Source organism: Girardinichthys multiradiatus, chromosome 4, assembly GCF_021462225.1.
Source record: "Girardinichthys multiradiatus isolate DD_20200921_A chromosome 4, DD_fGirMul_XY1, whole genome shotgun sequence".
Classification (NCBI taxonomy): domain Eukaryota; kingdom Metazoa; phylum Chordata; class Actinopteri; order Cyprinodontiformes; family Goodeidae; genus Girardinichthys; species Girardinichthys multiradiatus.
This window is the reverse complement of record NC_061797.1, coordinates 15447014-15468298: the sequence shown is the minus strand read 5'-3', so window position 1 is coordinate 15468298 and position 21285 is coordinate 15447014. Positions and strand designations below refer to the sequence as shown.

Here is a 21285-nt window from a genome sequence, read left to right as displayed (position 1 = left end):
TCTCGATTGGGTTCAGGTCCGGTGACTGTGGAGGCCAGGTCATCTGGCGCAGCACCCCATCACTCTCCTTCTTGGTCAAATAGCCCTTACACAGCCTGGAGGTGTGTTTGGGGTCATTGTCCTGTTGAAAAATAAATGATGGTCCAACTAAACGCAAACCGGATGGAATAGCATGCCGCTGCAAGATGCTGTGGTAGCCATGCTGGTTCAGTATGCCTTCAATTTTGAATAAATCCCCAACAGTGTCACCAGCAAAGCACCATCACACCTCCTCCTCCATGCTTCACGGTGGGAACCAGGCATGTAGAGTCCATCCGTTCACCTCTTCTGCGGCGCACAAAGGTGGTTGGAACCAAAGATCTCAAACTTGGACTCATCAGACCAAAGCACAGATTTCCACTGGTCTAATGTCCATCCCTTGTGTTCTTTAGCCCAAACAAGTCTCTTCTGCTTGTTGCCTGTCCTCAGCAGTGGTTTCCTAGCAGCTATTTTACCATGAAGGCCTGATTCACACAGTCTCCTCTTAACAGTTGTTCTAGAGATGTGTCTGCTGCTAGAACTCTGTGTGGCATTGACCTGTTTTCTAATCTGAGCTGCTGTTAACCTGCGATTTCTGAGGCTGGTGACTCAGATGAACTTATCGTCCGCAGCAGAGGTGACTCTTGGTCTTCCTTTCCTGGGGCAGTCCTCATGTGAGCCAGTTTCTTTGTAGCACTTGGGGACACTTTCAAAGTTTTCCCAATTGTTTGGACTGACTGACCTTCATTTCTTAAAGTAATGATAGCCACTCGTTTTTCTTTACTTAGCTGCTTTTTTCTTGCCATAATACAAATTCTAACAGTCTATTCAGTAGGACTATCAGCTGTGTACTGTATCCACCTCCTGCACAACACAACTGATGGTCCCAACCCCATTTATAAGGCTTGAAATCCCACTTATTAAACCTGACAAGGCACACCTGTGAAGTGAAAACCATTTCAGGTGACTACCTCTTGAAGCTCATCAACAGAATGCCAAGAGTGTGCGGAGCAGTAATCAAAGCAAAAGGTGGCTACTTTGAAAAACCCAGAATATAAGACATATTTTCAGTTGTTTCACACTTTTTTGTTCAGTATATAATTCCACATGTGTTAATTCATAGTTTTGATGCCTTCAGTGTAAAGCTACAATATTCATTGTCATGAAAATTAACACAACTCTTTGAATGAGAAGGTGTGTCCAAACCTTTGGTCTGTACTGTATATATATACATACATACGTATGTATATATATAAGGACAAAGTATAATGTCAACTCTTCTGTGTCCTGCTGCTTAAGAACAAAGTCTTGTTTATTTGCCCTTTGTTTATACTTACTTTTCTCATACATTATACAGACAACTAGTGCCCCAAGTGCTCAAATAATAGCTTCATTGGTAATTTAATAAGTTTGACTGCCCTGAGGTGGCTGCTATTTCAAGCATTTAGCCTGTGGATGTTAGTGACACTTAAGCTGCGGTTACACTGTTTCTTGACATGTACAAGATGACGTGTGTCTAAACATAAGCAAATAAAGAGGACTTTTTTGAACATCAAGTTTGGTCACCTCTTCACGCATGTGTGTTGCTTTTGATGCACTGCCATTCTGAATAGTGCATGTTTATTGGGCTCGATGTGGTGCGTTATTTGACATCATTTTTACATTTTTTGGTTGCTTTTTTTTTTGTTGATTTTGTTTTTTTCCCAGATGAGGCTGTGTATTTTCATCAGGTTTCATCACATTACATTTTTTCATTTTTATGAACCCTGTGCAGTAAATACATTTTGTTTCTCAGAGACGTTTTTTTCTTGTTAGGACGTTGGCATGTTAACAGTACCAAAGATTCGGCAACAGTTAAATACCACTGTATGTCTAAAACCTGTGCATGTGTATATGTTTGCATACAACATATTTTCATGCTATGTGCCTTTATCACAACATACCCCCCTCTGTACATTTTAGTCTGGATTGTGGATTGGTTATTCTGACCTACATACACCTACACAGTCCAGGCCACATTATTCTGTCACCTGCTAGCTTTTCACTATCTCAGTATCTTGATCTCTCTCCCTCTTTTCCACCCCGTTCTCTCAGCATCTTACGGGTCAGGGCATTGCCACTCATTTTACTCATGAGGGCTTAGCACCAGTTCTGTTTCCCTTTCTTGAGCTGTTGACGTGGATAAGATCCACTTGCCTCTGGCAATGCCAACCTTCTCATATTTTACCGCAGTATGCTGGAAAGAAATGTTGTTTCTATTTCTTCCAGTAGTCATTACTTGTCTATAATCAAAATCCCCATGGTTTTTTTTGTATAAGTGTGTGAAACTTCTATGTGGTGGTAGTGTGCTTTGCAAAGAAAAACATACATAGTTTAACTGCTAAGACTGTTTGACTAAGCAAGTTATGCAGTCATGTTGTTTAAAATGGTTATGAATATTAGCTGGTGACTCACTGAAACAAGCCATGCTATGACAGAATATTGCACAATCAAAGAATTACCATTAAAATTGCCCAGCAGTCATTGAGTTTTCCCATTAAAACATACACAGAGCAACCATCAAATAAAGAATTTTCACATTGTTTAGAGTAGATCTGTGGTTTTCCTCCAAAAACACTAGCAAGTGCAAGAAAAGGGATGGCATCTCAGGGATTCCTGGTGGGCTTGATAGCAGAACAAGAGAAACATGAACCTTGTGCATGGGGTGAGTACTTTCAGGTGCTTCTGTTACTATGAGCAGGATCTGACTAGTGACCTTATTCCCTGCCTATTGTAAAAATGTTGTGACCTTCCTTCTTTTCTTAACTGGGTCCTTTTTTTTCTTCCCTTTTTCTTAGATCTTTACTCATATAATTCCTTGTCCTTTTTCTTCCTTCACGCTCCTTTTTTCCCTCCTCTTATTTGTTTCCCTTAATTTCTTCGGATTCCATGTTTGTGCCCTACCTCTTTTGATTTTGTCTTTCCTTATTTCCTTCCTTCCTTCCTTTTTTTCCTTTCTCTGTTTCTCTCTTCCCCTCCCTCCCTGTTCTTGTTTTTTTCAGGTTCCATGCTTAAAGCTTACCCACTGTAGAATTATCTGCCTTAAACCATTTATCCACTTTAACAAGCCATTTAACCATTTTATGTCAATTTTAATGGACATAAAAGGCTGAGAAAAGTGGAACTTTTACATGACAAATACGTGGAAGCCCTAAACATTAACTCAGCTTCTTATTCTAGCTCCAGCCAGTTGGCTTTAGAGATAAAATGCTAGGCAACATTAGATTTAAACTCAGGTTGATCAGTCATTACCCTGTAGTGAAGTCTGTGACATTTAAAATGACTAACAACCAAAGCTCTCTTTTCTATGGAGGGATGGGCATCATGGTTTATCATCCCATCCTGTGAATATATGTTTCTGTGTGTGTATGTGTGCTTTTGTGAGATCTGAAGGTCAGTCTGGGTGTTGAAAGCTAATTGGCTTTTTGCCATGACCACATATTTTCTTTTACTCTTCCTCATTGCTTGATTTTCCTCGCATGTTTTAACACTCTGACATTATCTGTCTGAAGTGACTGTGCACACTCAGCAAGAACAGTGAACCACAAATAATTTACTTAACAAATAGTTATTATATTAACTGACATGATATATTGTGCAGTATTAAATAGACAACCTAAGTAATTTATAAACTCTTAATTATAATCCTCAAGAGCCCATAGCGGTTCTCCCACTATGTGAGGAAAGAATGAGGTCAGGAAACAGTTTATTTTGTTAAGGCATGCAAGGATCCCTGATTGAATACTATGGACCGCCTATTGAAACTGAGACCAGCTGGAAACATCACAGTTACATCATTAGATTGAAAACTAGAATAAGATTTGAACCAAATATTGTAAAAATCTAAAACAATGATATACATTGCTAAGCACTTAATCAATGTTAGGTCAAATGTTGCTATAATACTGAGTGCAGAAGTGTTTAAACTGGCACAAATACATGTATGGATGTGTATCAAGCCTGAATGTTTTGAAGAGCAGCTGACTGAGAATTAACATTGTCCTCCCTTGTATAACATATCCAAAGAATAAAAGAAATATATTACTTTCAAGCATGAAGTCTGTATGTGAAGTTAAATGCTCCATGAGTAAATCAGGTGGCTTTAACCGAGCTCAATAAAAACATTTGCACCCCTAAATTATTTAGAACACAATCTCTGAATTTATCAGAGATGAGCAACAGTTAAGGACAAATCTGCAAACTTCAGAATATATAATTCTGCTCAAGCCATTTATGGCTATTGCTCCCATAAGAACAGATGCTACACCTGATCTGAGCCAAAAGGCAAAAAAAGATCTTCCAACCATTTGCTCACTCATTGTGCTGGAAATAAATCCACGGTTTAAGCCATATGGTTTGGATTTGTTGCAAAGGAATTCGTAGACTTTTACGATTCTATAGTAACAAGGGAGCTGCTTTCACAAGAGCTGAACATGTAAATTATTCCCAATAATAACCTGCATTCTTTTCATAGATGGTGTAAAATCAAAGAGAGCATTAGAGAAACAAAACACTGTTCTTTACGGAAAATAATTATTTCTACCTCTGCAGTTTGGGGTCAAATTCATGACTGTGTGGACATTTAAACTTAATGAGCTCTTTGCGCTCACTGCCTTATCTTTCTCTGTTAAGATTAGTCACACCGATGGGTCTCTTGCAGGTACAAAGTACTGTCTTTTGTTAAGGTGTCAAACTGCAAGAAAGAAAATTGAGGATATTATTAGTATGCTGAGACATTCAACTTGAGCAGCAGATCATGAAGGGATCTTTTTACTTTAACTAGTCTCAAACTAATTTAATGAATCATTGACTTCAGCAGTTACTTTTAAGAAACCATTTAAGTAATATTTCACTGTTGGGTTTTTGTGAAAAAGGCTTAAAGATTTTAAGATTTTACAGTTTTTCTTGGTTATGCTAAAACAGATTGAAGCTGTTGAATATTTAATGGAAATATGTACTCATTAGCAATAGCAATAATCAATTGATCATTGTAATTATGGATGAACTTGATCCTATAGTTAGGATATGTATTTTGATACATTATGGATGGATAGATATCTTGGTAATTTTGTTTGTTTTTTTGCTCTTTTTTATTTTATTTGTACTCTGAACCAAAATAATTATAGAATGAGATTTCAAACCTCTCTATGCAAAACTGGGTATTATTTGCATCCTTCTGACACATCCTTCTCTTCCTCAGACAGCCCATTGCTCTGTGATGGCTGTGACAAGGACTGTAGCTTCTGTACATGGGTCACGCCCTTTACCCCCTGTGCCACTGCCGCGCCCCATTGCTCTGTTTTGAATGAATGATTATGGCTTAAGCTTTGTTTGTAATACTTATATTAGGTTATCATTAAAACTTTTTGGCAGAATTTCAGTTCAAAATGTACACTGATATTTTCTAGAACACTATAGAGGAAAAAGAGAGATTTGAATTTTTTTTATTTTAATGATTATGACATACAGTTAAAATGGCTTACAGTTAAAAATAATCAAATTCAGTTTCTTATGAAATTATACTATTACATAATTAAATTAAATAAAGTGGGACTTTTAATACAGAAAGTTTATATTATAGCCACATCATGGTCCACAGAATCAAAGGAAGGACTTCTAATGTGACAGTTTTTCAGCAAACATTGTCCTCAACACCCCACATGAATAGGGTGGCCCACACAAGGTCAGTTCTAAGCAATCTGGATGTTCACAGAGTGTTGTCTCCAGTATTTTAATAGAAAGTTGAGTGGAAGAAAATGTGTGGTATCAAAAGGTGCACAAGAAACAGGGCAGACGCAGCAGAGCCACAGTCTGATCGCCTCCATGCCATGCTGCATGGATGCAGTAATTTATTTAAAACAGCCCAGACCAAGTATTGAGTGCATATACTGTACAGTGGATGTCTGTAATAAAATAAGTTTTCTAAATTTATCCTATGTTTTAATTTTGATCTTATTTTTCATTAGCTATTAACGCTAATCATTGAAATGATCAGAAATAAACTATTTACTGAAGTTGGTAAACTTCTGTTATATTGTCATTTATTTATATACACTGCACTTCATTTTCAGAGTAACACAACGTTTTTGGAGAGGTGATAGTATATACACCTGTGCAACCTTTCTCTGTCGCTCTACAGTTTACAGCTTTTAGTCTGATTCATTGTGTAGTTTCTCCAGGTTTTTGAAACAATGAAAACTTGAAGTCAATCTTCATAACCCAATCTCTGAATAAAGTACAACTGAACTAAAAAAATCTTAAGTATTGTTATTTACTTAACATTGAAAAAAATAAGTAGTTGGTTTTTTCTTGGTATATTAACACTTTCTGAGCAGACCATTTAAACCTGGTGTGGTCTGAGTCATTCTGATTTGTGATTAGATATTTGCAGAGTTGGATTTCAGCCTGAGTAGAAGCTGGAGCAAAGGAAAATCGTATCACGGTGGGCCTTTCAGATGATCAGAACATGAATCCAGTTTTAAATAAACCAACACTGAAAACAGGGCAACAGTCCCAGCCATAATAGTTAGCAAAGATCACAAATTAAAGTTATTATGACAATTTTTAACATAAGAGCAATGCCCTGCTCTCCTATGCAATGCATGGCAGGCATCTATTGTTATTGATCTCGGACTCTTTATATTCTTATTTTTCTTCCGCCACCGTTAATGCGGCCCAAACCGTAGTGAGCACCCCCAAAATATATACATCAAAACGTGCGGCTCGATATGGGTGCTATTACTTGGCTTTTCCAGATGATTAACCATGGCGACATAATTCCCAAAAAACCACATCCAAAAATCCCATAGGAATGAATGGGAACAGGTCTTGAAAGATCCTGAAAATCCACTATTGTTGAGGATTTTCTCTGTCCTCATAGTTTAAGCTAGAAACGCTGTTCAAATTTCAATTGCTAGAGAAATCCGTGGTCCTGAAACCTTACCCTACCACTAATCCTTTGACCATCTTAATTGGAGGCAACAACATGGCAGCCATTTTGTGGTAGGTACTTAAACAGCATGTATTGCTGTTCCAACACCCAGACAACAGTGATTAATCTTAAAGGGCAATTTCTTAGACTTTTGCATATAGGCTGATGTAAGCATTATAGAAGGACTAAGTTCACGTTAGTCAACATGCTAGTGATAGCCCACGTGCTAATGTTAGCATTTAAGCTAACAATAGCATTTATGCTAATTTTTACTTATAAGGCTGAATTAAAATATTGAATGGAGTGAGTTAATGATAGCCAACATGCTAGTGTTAACCAACATGCTAATGTTAGCATTTAAGCTAACATTAGCATTTGAACTAATATTCACTTATAAGGCTAAATAAACATATTGAATGGAGTGAATTAATAATAGCCAACATGCTAGTGTCAGCCAACATGCTAATGTTAGCATTTAAGCTAACATTAGCGCTTAGGCTAATTTTTAATTATAGGGCTAAATTAACATATTAGATGGAGTGACTTAATGTTAACCAACATGCTAATATTAGCATTTAAGCTAACATTATCATTTTAACTAATCACTTATAAGGCTAAATAAACATATTGAATGGAGTGACTTAATAATAGCCAACATGCTAGTGTTAGCCAACATGCTAATGTTAGCATTTAAACTAACATTAGCGTTTAGGGTAATTTTTAATTATAGGGCTAAATTAACATATTAGATGGAGTGACTTAATGTTAGACAACATGCTAATGTTAGCATTTAAGCTAATGTTAGCATTTTAGCTAATATTCACTTTTAAGGCTAAATTAACATACTGAGTTGAGTGAGTTGTTAGCCAACATAATGGTGTTGCATTAGAGCTAACATTAGCAATTAAGCTAATATTAGTATTTTAGCTAATATTCACTTACAAGGCTAAATTAACATGTTAAATGGAGTGAGTTAATGTTAGCCAACATGCTTGTTTTAGCCCACAAGCTAATGTTAGCATTTAAGCAAACATTACCATTTATGTTAATTTTCACTTATAAGGCTACATTAACATATTGAATGCAGTGAGTTAATGGTACCCAACATGCTAGTGTTAGCCAACATGCTAACATTAGCATTTAAGCTAACATTAGCATTTAGGATAATTTTCAATTATAAGGCTAAATTAACATAGTGAATGGAACAAGTTAATGTTACCCAACATTATACATGCTGTTATACTTACATGCTGTTATAATTTTAGCTAATGTTAGCATATAGGCTTATTGTCACTTAAAGGGCTAAATGATCATATTGAATGGGGTAAGTTAATGTTAACCAACATGACAGTGTTAGCTAAAATGCTAACATTAGCATTTAAGCTAACATTAGCTCACACCTGATACAAGCAGAGCCTAACCCAGCAACAGAAGCTTTGACTTTGGTCCAAGATGCACGCACCAAGAGGCAGGCCCTGTCTAAATTTCTTCAGAAATTTTCTTTTTGATATTATACTGCCCATCCCTTATAACAACACTAAGCCAAGACATGACGCAGAAAACAATAATCCATTGCTGCCAGCAACACTACACCAATGCTTATTGACATATGACACGACAAAAGTCATATGTAAGAACAACTTGAACATCTACATCAAACAGATCTACAGGGATGGATATTTACTTGCATTTATTCAGATATTTGTTGACAATCTCACAATGTTAAATTTTTAATATTCTGTATATTTTGATTGTCCTTCGAAATTCCTTGCAAACCCCAAAATGGACTCTGATCTCCTGAAATCCTAACAAACCAATATATGAACTATTATTTTGCTCCTGGTAATTCATTTAATTGCTTTATTGTCCTGCTTCTTGTTGGTTTGTGATTAACACCAAGAATGCGTTTTGCTGTATGCAAAAAGCATTCTTTCATATCAGGACTTAATAACCACTTTTCTTTTTCAGCATTTTGCCTCAGTTGGCATTATTAAACATGCAGACCAATGAAATTCATTGCCCAACACATCAATCTTAATTGGGGAATCGATTAACCGTCTATATTTAGCTGTTTCAGTGTAACAACCACATCCCCATGGACCAGTGAGTGTATGTCACAATTATATTATTTATAATTTATATTATTTATCTGCTATGCATTCAGTATTATTTACAAATACCACTACCAGCTCTCCTTGCCATCTAATTTGCATTTCCCATGCATACATTATTGAGCTGTTACAATATGTATGGCTTTTATCCCTCAGGTTGCACAACATATGGAAATAGCTCAATATACTGCCTGTGAAAATATTGCTTCTTCAATCTGTTTCTACTTACCATCAACTGCACAGTTACCTTGTGATCACCACCTTTGTTATATGTGTGAAATTAAAGCACCATGGGACTGCACATAAAGAAAGCGAATTACTTAACAAATGTCCACCTTTTTTCTTGCGGTGGTAATGTTTTATCTTTTCTCACTCTGTCTCCCTGTGCTCTTCCATCATCCACTGCTTGGAGACAGAAAGAGGTTAGAACGACGGAAGTCCTTTTTTGGTCATTTATTCATGGTTCTTCCATTTAATATTCATGCCTTTTGCAGGTTTATCTGCGTGTAGCTGAGGGTTTGCTGCCTCGGAGGCGACAGAGGCCAAAACATCGGGTTTCAGCTCCAGTGAGCCCAGCAGATGAAGGGAAAAGGGAGAGGGAGAGATAGAGATAGAGGGAATGAGAGAGTGGGGTTTCGTGTGTTCTCTAGTAAATGAGAGGCAGCCCTTGAAGGTGACAGGCTGTGTTTATTACTGATCTGTCAGCCGGTTAATGGGGAGAGGAGAGGAGAAGACGAGAGAGCCGAGATGTTGAGCACACAGGTAGGGGAGCCAGGAAGAGCCCCAAGCAATAAAACCTCCACATACTTGATCTGCGTGTCCTCACAGCCTCAGTGGCAGAACTCCTGCATGCAAATCAGCAGCTGTAAAAATAAAACTGTATTCTGTGGTATTGCTTTAAAAAGAGTTTGTTTTTAAATTGACAAAGGCTGTTCACAAACAAGGAATTTGGATTCAGTTCCGCTTTCCCCTAAATGAGGATATTTTTTTTCAGAAATATAAAAGAGAAAGAAAAATACATAATCCATGTGCATATTTTGAATTATCTAATTAAATAAAGAGTTGATTAGAGATGGTTACAATTGGGAGCGGCACAGCGTGGTTGATTATCCATCTATCTGTAAACGTTCCATAAGGTATTATAAAATCATTCCTTAAGGACACATTTTATAAATCTGTGTCTTGGGAAGCCCAAGTACCTGCAATGAGCAGGTAAGAATGAGACCTGGAGAAAAACGGCACAAGCCTATAGAAACACCTGAAAATGTCTCCACTGCCTGAACAATAGGATTTGCTGTTTCATACAGATTATTTCTGCCCACTAGCCTACAGATCTTTCATACCCAACAAATATAGAAAAACTGTGATCGTGCTTTTACAGTAAATGAGAAATCTGGAGGAAAAAAACACATAATCGGCCTGGAATGTTGGTCATTGTCTGGTCTGATATTCAGGTATTAGCATGGGGCAAGGAAAAAGTTGACCTGCACAGAGTAAGGTCAACCAGAGAGTAAACTCTCTGTCACTACTAGGATTTAAACCACACACCACAGATTAATAAATAAAGATGGATCATGACTTTAATCTTGTTTATCCGAGATTGTACTTACCCAATCTTAGGACCTCACATGTACTACACATTTTTTTGTTTTTGTCCATATAACTAGAATATTACAATTTGGTATTTGTATTTCTTCTTCAGATTTCTATTATGGCTACATTGCTAAAAAGGAATATAGGTTAGATCACACAAAACCTGCATTTAGCCACCGAAACATATGCACTGACTGTCTGATTTATCTCTGGTGACAGCCAGTAGCTTTGTAGATATTAAAGTACTAGCTGAAACATGTGATATTTACAGTTTGACTGTCAGCAAGTCGAGCTTTGATTTAGTCTTCTTCAGTGATATCGAGTCCTTCAGAAAGTCATAATGCTTAGGAGTTATTTCCTTATTGTTTATGAAATATGACATTATTAGAATTGATGCATATTATTTTATTTAGCTTTTTCTTGATAAAGATCAGCATACATAAGCTTTCTGCTCATTTCTATTTTTGTCCAAATGTAGGAATGTATTCCGTCTTTACTGAAAACGGCCCTTTTAACTTTGTGTAGACATGACACGGGCATGCTTTGCCTGAGAGATTTGTTGCATTTGATTGTACTTGGGCTGAGAGGTTTTATCAGCTGCCCTTGGTAATGAAACCTACTGGCTCTTTGTCTCACAAAAGGGTGAAAAGGCTTTGCTCCGTGTTGTACCAATAGATTTCTCTTTACTTATCTTAACCCTCAGGATTCTTGCCCTTTATCAGTAGCTATTTCGTAAACCGTATCAATCCACGTTTGACGTACCCCTGCTAGTCAGGTTTAAGGCATGAAAGGCATCCTTTCTGAAAAAGTCTCATGTTTATTGAGTCAATATTTGTTACAATACAATTGTTGTTAAAAATGAATGTCCATACTCATCACATGTGGTTTGTGTGATAAGGTTTTTAGGTCAGCTATAAAACTGTAAGAGTTCTGCATAGTTTCAGGTAAAGATATTTCCTAGATGGATTGGAGCCAAAATAATTTTCATGGGATATATAGTAGTTTTCAATCGAATGTTTTATGGATCGCCTTGATCCAGGCTCAGACCTTTTTGTGACCATTATGATGTTCGCCCTCAGATTTCTGTTTTTATTATTTCACATTTCTTCCTCTTGTCTGTTTTTCGGATGTCTTTTCACTCCCTTTAGTCTTTGTCCTTTATCCTGTTGGTGTAATCTGTCTCTGTCTACATTGAGACAGATGTGCTCTACAATGTGATCAATGTTCTTGATTGGTGAGAGATTACTCTCTCATCTCTGATTTTTTGTTTTTTTTGTTTTTGTCTGTATGCTCAACTGATTGGTAGATGTCTGCTCATGAATGCGTTTACGTTGCAGCCTTGATTTTGTTCATTTGTCAGGCCAGAATGTAAGAATCAATAGGTGGAATATTTGCACAGTTTGAGAAGCCAGTCGAGGTGAGGATGTTAAACTAGCCATGGCCAATGAGTCACTTGTGCTATTTTAAAAGAGTGAGAGGATATTTTCCCACTCACCTGTCAAGTGAATTTCACACTGAAGCCAGAAATGTCTTTAAAAAGCAGCTACTTGCTTAACAAGACACTTTTTATAAATGCATGTCTAGCTTACAAGTACTATGTTTTTGTGATTTGATAGTGGTCAGGTTAATTATTTATTATTTAAATTATAAAAATGACAAAAATCTGTTTCATCCAACTGTTTAAAAGCTACTGAAATAGTTTTTTTCTACACAACCTTCCAGTCTGTTAACTAAGCCTTATATGCCCGCATGTAACATCAGAGTTTATTATGCATTAAGGATTGAATGTTTACTTATTGATGCAGATTTACAAAATTGCTCGAAGGAATATTAGCATACTAATTTAAACTGTACTTACTACTCTACAAAATTAGCTAATAGGCATTTGATTCATGTAAGGTTTTGTTTTCCTCTAGATATAGCTACTTTTTTTAACATTACCTCTTCAGTTAAACAGAAACAGGCAATCAGCCAATAACAGGCAACAACTTTATGTATGTAGGCATATGGATGTGGTGAGGAGGACTTGCTGAAGTTCAAACTGAATATCAGAATAGAAAGGATTTAGGTGACTTTGAATGTGGCTTGGTTGATGTAGTGGAACAGTAGATTTGCATCATGGTAGGCATTTACTGTGGGATTCTATTATGTTAGAATGGACCAAAATCCTGGAGCAATGTTTACAACACCTTGTTGAACTAATGCCACAAAGAATTAAGGCAGTTCTGCAGATGACAGGTCGGCCAATCTGGTATTAGTAAGCTGTACCTAAAATAAATTAGCTGGTGAGTGTATGCAGGTGCTTCGTGAAGTAATTGATAAAGGAAACTATGTTTTTGTTAAATGTCCAAGCAAAATCTGGCTTAACTCAGTGTTACTAAGTGTTACCCAAGAAAACAACTAGAGTAAACAACTAGTGTAAAAACTGACACCGCTACCACTAAGCCATCAACATTTCTTTCAAACCATCTCTTAACGAATGTAATTACCTTACTCGACTTGTGAAAAACATAAACAGAGTTAAATCCCATAGATGACTCAGCTTCCCATAAGCTATCGGTGAGTTCCCAACATTTGATTCTTCTCGTTTTCCTCTCCCTCTGAAAGAAGCAGGCAGATGTATTAGCCATTAGCCCCGGGGAGAGACAGCACAGATGTGTCAACAAGGTTTGACTTTTACAGTCCGAGTGAAGTCTGAGCAAACACTGGCTATGTAGGGCCCTGTGTGGTTGAGCAGTGATCCAGGGACACGGTTGCACGGTGTTGCCCCAGGACTCCAAACAGACCGTGACTCCAGCTCTCATTACAAGAGTGGGTCAGACCACCCCAATACGGAAAATAAATAATGCAGGGGAAAACCTGAGTGCTGCCACCTCGCTGACAGCATCCACACAACCTTGTCTGCCTTGAAGAGGTGGATCAATTATTTATATGCTCCTACTGCAGACTCCACTTTTTTACTCTTTATCTGAGTTCATTTTTATATTGTTGATAGTATATTTAAGTGCAGTTTTTCTCAGGTCAAAACAAAATACTTTTCCTTCAAAGAATATTTGTTTGCCTCTCAAGCTTTAGGACCCCAGAAATATACTTTTAAATTTGCTCATAACAATTTACACATATCACTAGCTGGAGCAACAAATGGTATGTATGATAAAAGAAAGATACATTATTTAGAAATCTGAGCTTAAAGTTTAAATTTAACCATCTCAGTTTTTATCTGCCCTATGATGATAAATCAAAAAATTTTAATGTGTGTGTCTTTCTGGTGGCCTCCTAGAAGCCATCAGAAAATCCAGCACTCTATCTTAATTTGATCTCAATTTCTTATTGCAGTCGCAATTGAAAGTTCAAGATGAAAGAGCTGAAATTCTAATTAAGCTGGAATGGTGGCAGCAGAGTTGATATTTCTCCTCGCTGTATATATCTCCCCTCGCTGTATGTTTAGCTTGATCTTTTCAAATTTATTTCTCACTTTGTAACCAGAGGCAAGGGCCCTTGACTTGCTGCCCCTACAGCTTCAGCCCAGCCACCCATTTAAGTTGTGATTAAAAATTAATGCCTGAGCGAGAGGCAGGTAAAAAAAAAAAAGAAGAAGCAGGGAGAGCAGAAAGGGACATAAGGGTTGGCTTTTTGAGCCCAATCTGCAGCTGCTCCCTGATAGAGGGCTGCAAGGTCTTCTCACAACTCTGCTGTGTTTAACTGCTCTGCTCACACTTGACCATGAATATTGCATTACCGCACTATAGGGTTTCTTGTGTTACCCCTGCTGTGCGGCGAGCAGAGCTGCAGCCACAGCACAGAGCCGTCCCAAGTCAAGACGTCCCCCCCCCCCTGAGAAGCAGGGGCCTCCACATACCAAACACACCAGAACGGCTTTCACTCCACATAATCTGCAGGCTCATTCAGATACAACCCTGCATCATTATATGTCACCAGCAATTAGAATAAGTGCAAAGCACAATACTCCTGGCATCTTAAACTATTTTGTTTTCTTTGGCTTTAGATCTTCCATGAAGCTGTTTAAAGGATACTTTTTAGACTATTATTTTGTGATAAATTCTCATAAAATTGGCATTGACAGGATGGATGCATTTTATTCGTACCAAGCTGCATTTGCTGGTTTTGATCTAAAATATCACTCCCTGACTCATTTTATTATGAACCCAGCCAATGGAGTAAATAGCAGCCACCTTGGGTCTTGCGCCAGTCTTCTTCTGTGGCCATTTGAAGAGAAATATCAGGAAACCACACAAGGTTCTGACCTGACTTTACAAGGAGATGAGGCAGGTCGCTTAGTCTGCCTTCTGGGCTCATTCTTTATATGTTTCATTTCAACATTTCTATTCCCATTACCTGCCGACCACACTGTTGTTCTTAAGAAAGCTGCTAAACGTGCTTATCATTTTTATTTGAAATGTGAAAAGATAATATTGTATATTTAGCACAAAAGTAAGATAATTTGTGTTTGGTCAGTTTTTTTTTCTCCCCCATTGTTGTAACAATGCTTCCTGGCAGTAATTCTTATACTGTTGGAAAGCCTGTTTATTACCCCTGAAATAGTGGCACATTTAAAAGGAAAATGCATTTGTTGGTTGGGCAGCAGAGTCGAGTGTGTGGGTTGTGCCTGTGAAATACTTGCCAAATCCTTTCGAAGAGACTTGATTTTTAGAAATACAGCATGGAGAGATCTGCTTTTGTCACCATTTTGATAATTTTTCTTGCGAAACGTGTTTTCTTTTTTTCTTTTTTTTTTTCTTTTCAGTTCGGTCCTGAGTAGAAATTGTATAAATCATCCAGCTATTAAAGCATGTGAGATTTTGGTGAAAACTTTATATCTCCAAGTGTAATTTTATGCTTCAGCTACGCTGGAAATAGTGTTATTAAAGAGAGTTCCTGTCAGCTCGGTCCAAGCAACTTGCATTTACAGATACAGAGTAGTACGTTCAGCTCCTAATCCAGGACTTGCATAACTATGGGGATAGGTCAGGATAACACTAGTCACCCTAACCACTTAGGTTTATAAATAAATAAAAGTTCACACTTGTCCAGGTCACTGTTCTTTGCAGTATTTTTAGGCAACCATTTGGCTGTGGCTGCAGGTTACTGCTGTCAAAGCCCCACTAAAAATAGACTTCTTCAGGTCACCAGTGACTTAAAAAAAGTGTGATTCTTATTCCTAAACTGCACACAGTAACTACATTTAATCATATTTTCCGAATCTATTGATATTTATTAGTGCTCTCATTGGACCAACAGTGGAGAAAATAATAAAAATAACAATTCCGGCAAAAGAGACAGTTTTTGAGGTTTTCAAACATCATTGATTGGAATTTATTATTGTCACCATAATTCAAAGGTCTTACCATGTTAAGAACGTTTTCATGATAACAACAAAACAATACGATAAATGCGCATTCCTAATACAAGTATGCTAACTGATCACACACACATTTAATGAGCAAATCTAAAGGTAGTAATATAAAGTATTTAAATTACTGTAGTACTACTACCACTATATTGTACTTAGAGTTATAAAACTTCCAGACTGACACATGGGAACACCACATTTTATTGAAAGTTTTTAACTATAAATAAAAAAAACATTAAAATAAATCATAATTTTAGGTCGTTTTAAGGAGTGTGTATTACTTTGATTTGGGGTTTGATTTTCCTAACCAATTAGGAATGTATATATATATTGTTTTATTTCAGACAAAATGTTGTGAATGAATGAGAAAGTACTTCTTGTTGGAGAAGAATGTTTCACTGGAGAATCATAATCATGAATTAGTTCTCCCTAATCTTGGTGGGCTGAAGTTAGATAAGTTGTTAAGTGTGAACTCAGGCAAAATGGACTGTAGGCTCGGTTTTTTGTATAGTATCATGAGAAATTTTTTTGTTGTTTTCGTGAAGTAGTGCTATATAAAACTGAAACAATACTTTCCACTGTAGTGTACAAACAGCTTTCACCCATGGAATTATTGAGATTATTAACTCGAGTGGGATTATTCAAACTGTAAATACTGGGACATCTTTTGTACAGGGAAAAAAATCAGTACACAATTTGTATTCAGTCTCATCAACAGTGAGTCACAGGATCAATATAAATAGATGTCATCTTAGACTATCAAGTTAAAAGTGTAATCAGATTTGTAGTACGCTCTTGCCACCTCCTCCTCATCACCCACTTCCTTGTTGCTACACATGCTCTGTTCCTTCCGTCCTTTCCACGCTTCTTACATAATTTGTTAATTCTGTCCTATTTCCTCTGCTGCTGCCATCGCTGTTCTTGCTGTAGGTGGTATTTGCAATGCTAATGAGGCAAGGCAGCATGAGATGGTTTATAGGGGACAGAAGCTGGCAGGAAGGACGGCGATATGGTAATATGACTCTCGGTGGCACATGGACAATTTTCTTGGAGACGACATTGTGTGCACACACACACAGTGACATTATGTAAATTCTATCAGAGCTCATGAGCGCAATCAAAAGCGCTGAAGAAGGATCACCAAACCAAAAACTCCTAAAGTAGTCACAATTATGAAACATGCATGTAAACACTCGTTTTTTCCAACTGTAAGTAAAATAAAAAAAGAATTGTAAATTTTCAGTAGTTCATTAAGTTATATATTGCCTATTCCCTCTAGTGGTAGTACGATACAAAGTTGGAGTACAGTACTTCCATATTTAAATGCACTTTCCCATCAAAACACATATTTAGAACCAAATGTTGGGTGCAAATAGCAGCTTCACTGTTCTTCCAACATCATTGTTGTGGAACAGATGATTTATGACTGAGGCAATGAGCAAAGATCCATTACTCGATTTCAGCCCACAACACCAATGGGCGGCTTTTAGTAGGCAGCTCCTAACTTATCTCCCTGCTGGCTATGTGATTGAAATTACAGTCACGGCTATAGCAAATGCAAGTAAATGGATTATTGAGCAACTCTGAGTGGCTCGCTTCATGGAGTTGGCTGGGTGCACAATTTCTGCCAGACGAGAAGCAAAAAGATAGATCTAACAATATCAGTGCAATGTGTTCCCACTCTGAGGATAAGAGTGAGTTTTCATTTTATTGTTGCATAAATGTGTTTTGGTGAGAGTGATTTTGTATCACTTCGTTTACAGCTGGTTTATACAGTATTAGAATTAACCTTAACTGCCTGAATCATAGCATGTCATAACATGACATGGCATATAATGAGTAGAGAAAATAAGAGAACATCCTTGTTTGTTTTAGCAATACAGTTGCAGCTAAAGAACTGGGTTAAAATTAATAGTCTTCATATATCCACATCAGCTCTTTATGTGTCAAAAAACGTGACTCCTAATTGGGTATAACATGTGTTTTTTACTTAGAAATAAATCAGTCATTTTGTTTTTCACAGTTTCTGACATTTTCCTGGCATCTTAAAAGGCATATCTATGAAATGCCTTGGCAAAAGAATAAAAGGATTGTAGTATCAAAGCCTTCTTATACAGCCTGTCCTTAGATCTTTTATTTTGCAGCTGATTATAGGGAGGATACTCTGCTCCTTTTTATCATCAAGTGTGCCTCTAAAGATGGTTGTCTGGACATAAATTACATTAATCCTAATAACTATTTAGGTTACAACGGAAGTTAGACTAGCTCTCTTCAAATACAGCATTCTGAAAAACATACAGATTTTCATCGTCTGCAGGTTGGCCTTGGATAGTTGGAAATAGCCCTTCTTTTTTTTTTTTTGTTATAATCTGATACCACATCAGGTTTTGAACTCCCGCATTTATTAAAATACTGCACCTGGCATTGCAAACAAAATATACTCTAGTGGAATTCCAGGCTACAAGTATCCTAGGAAGTAACATAATTGTTTAACTTCTGCCACACCTTGGCAGAAGTTAAACAATGACCTTGTTTTTTCTTGTGTTTAACATAAATCGGTAGCTCCCAGCATATCTTTTGTTGAGTACATATTGCTACAGTTTTAAAACTCACCTATACATTTCCAATTATTTGAATTCCTTTCAGATTTTAACAGATGTCTGACACAATACCACTGACTGGTGGCTCTGGTTCAAGTAATTAAATCAGTTTCTGGTCACAGGTGAAGTAACAGTCACATGTGACTGAGTTTTAAGCAAGTCCAGACCATTTTAATATGAAGGTTTTGTCTTATCTGAAAATCAAAGACTTTAAATATAAAATGCAATGTGACAGCCCTCTTTAAGATTAGAATATATGTAACATTTAGGCGTTCATAGAACTGAGAGTAGAAATATAAGGCAAAGAAACAACTGTTCATTATTATTGCTAGATAAATAATTGTTACACCCTATTTTTTTAAGTCTGCCCTTAATTATTTGAGGTTTCCCTAATGCACAGTAACACTAATAACTTGTGTTTATTCCAACATTTGTTGGTTGCACCTCTCATTCATTTGCAAATTGGGATTTGAGTAGATAAACTAAAAGTGCTTACCAAAGAAATAAAAAAAATCCAGTTTGTAATTTAGGGTTGACCTGGCATATGGAGTTTTTCAGAAAGCAATAATGCATTTATATGAAAAATGCAACCAATTGTATTTTTCATAAATAACAAAAGGTTGTATTTACAAAAGGCCTCATGAAAATGAAATGTTTTGACATTTGATTTTCATCTTTGGCAAACTTTTCTCCAAACTTGACACCTTTGACTTTTTCTTAAAGAGGTAGTAAACATTTGTCACCTGCTAAAATGGTAAATGATGTAAAAATAAGAAGCTACAATAATGTCAGAAAAATGACCAGCCATGCTAAAGAAGTTTGTTAAAATGACTCTTCCAGAAACATTTAGCATGATAGCCACTAAAACAAGTCCCTCAGTAAACCACCTCAGTCTTTTACAAATTATCCACTTATGCCAGCCACATCCTAAGACAATGTCTGCTAACACAGATGAAGTTGACATTTAGGTGCTGCTTCACACTTCACATCTACTTATTAACTTTGAGATTTGGTCCTCTGTTTTGCTCCTTCAAGTTTATGCCTCCACCATAGCTCAAAGGTAAGTAATTAGCTATTATTGACTAAAGATTTCAACAATGTTGCAGTGAACTCTTTCAGTAAATAAATTTTATTGGTCATTTTAGTGTCATGCAGAGATCCATTGCCCTTCAAAGATTGGTGCTGAAGGATACAGCTGAGGCAAAATATTAAAATTTAACTTTGAGCCACAACTTAACTGAAACAAAGATATTTTGTAGTTGAAATTTTACTGTTTTGGTCTGTCATTATGTGCAAGCTCTTTCAATTTATTGTGTTTTTGATATTTGCACTTCTGGGGTTCCATATGTATTGAGAGAAACAATATAAACACAGAGCTCCTTAGGATGACAAAACGGCTGCAGCTATTAACATTGCACGCCAGGGATGGTGTTTTTTGTGAAGGCTGCAAGCTGTTAAGTGCTGAGGTTATTCTAGTGTGCTGCATGCAGTCATTGAGTAAACAAACCACAAAGCTGTCAGATATGGAATGTAGATTATAAGATTATGCTTTACCTATGTAGATGCTGGATAAACAAGAAATGTACAAATATTTTTGTAGGAAATATTTCTTTCTTTAAGCTTTAGGTCAGGCTCCTTTTTGGCAGTCGCTCAGCAGTATAATGAGAAATGAAAAATCTTTTAGAGCTGTAAACAAACTGGGTGAGCCTCAAAAGAAAATTGCTCCAGTAAGTAGTTTTTCTGTTGCATAAACTCCTTAATGTCTTTTGAATTTTAATTGCATCAGGTAAATTTATTTACGAGTAAATAATCTCACAGTTCTAAAGACTATCTCACGCAGTTTAATTATTTAGACCAAGAATATCAGCCTTATATTTGCACTATTTTATATGGCATATCATAAATATATGCGCAAAGGTTGTTTTTTATTAGTAGGCTTATTGTCCTGTTTGAAAAAAGAAATGTTTGGCCATCACAAACCAAACGTATAATATGAAGCATCATTAAAAAAAAAAAAAAAAGTAGCTCTGAATAAAGCTCAAAGTGTACATTCAGTTGCCTACTTGGACATGTATCTACTCGTGATGAAACAGAACATAATTTTGTCTGTACAAGAGGGTAGCAGCTGTCTGAATTAAATTTGTGAAAATAAACCCTGAGAGTGCTTTAAAAAGATAAACAATGGTATGTTTCAATGAAGCCAGGTCTTATTTTTCACAGTTTTTATTGTCTGTTGTAGTTCTAAATCTGCTGACGTACTGTTTCCCATTAATAACTATCTGTGATGGCATATTGAAAAACTCATTAGACAGGTCTAAACATGAGAAAATGAAGTTGGAATATCCAGTTTTGTAAGTATGTGTGCAGTGGTTGACTTTTTTTCATTCTGAATCATGTGTATTTGGATGAAGAATGGGGAATTCTGTGTTCTTCTGCCTCAAACCATTATTTTTTATTTCTTCATCTCCTTTTTTAAATGATTGATTTTTACCATAATTAAGGATCAACTGATTGTCTGGGAATAAATCTGGTCCTTCCCAGTGGTCAAAAAGTAGGTCAGGCCATCAGTTTCACTTTCAGTTTCTAGCTTCTGTAATGCTAAGATGAGTAGTGCAGCCTGCA

At 36.6% G+C, this 21285-nt stretch overlaps 1 protein-coding gene and 1 pseudogene across 1 annotated transcript in view; one reads left to right on the top strand and one right to left on the bottom strand.

The window, feature by feature from the left end:
• trip4 (thyroid hormone receptor interactor 4) overlaps positions 1-21285 on the top strand; it is a 141505-nt gene that overhangs the window by 77731 nt on the left and 42489 nt on the right. The window lies entirely within an intron of this gene.
• Positions 4176-4355, bottom strand: LOC124867653 (annotated as a pseudogene).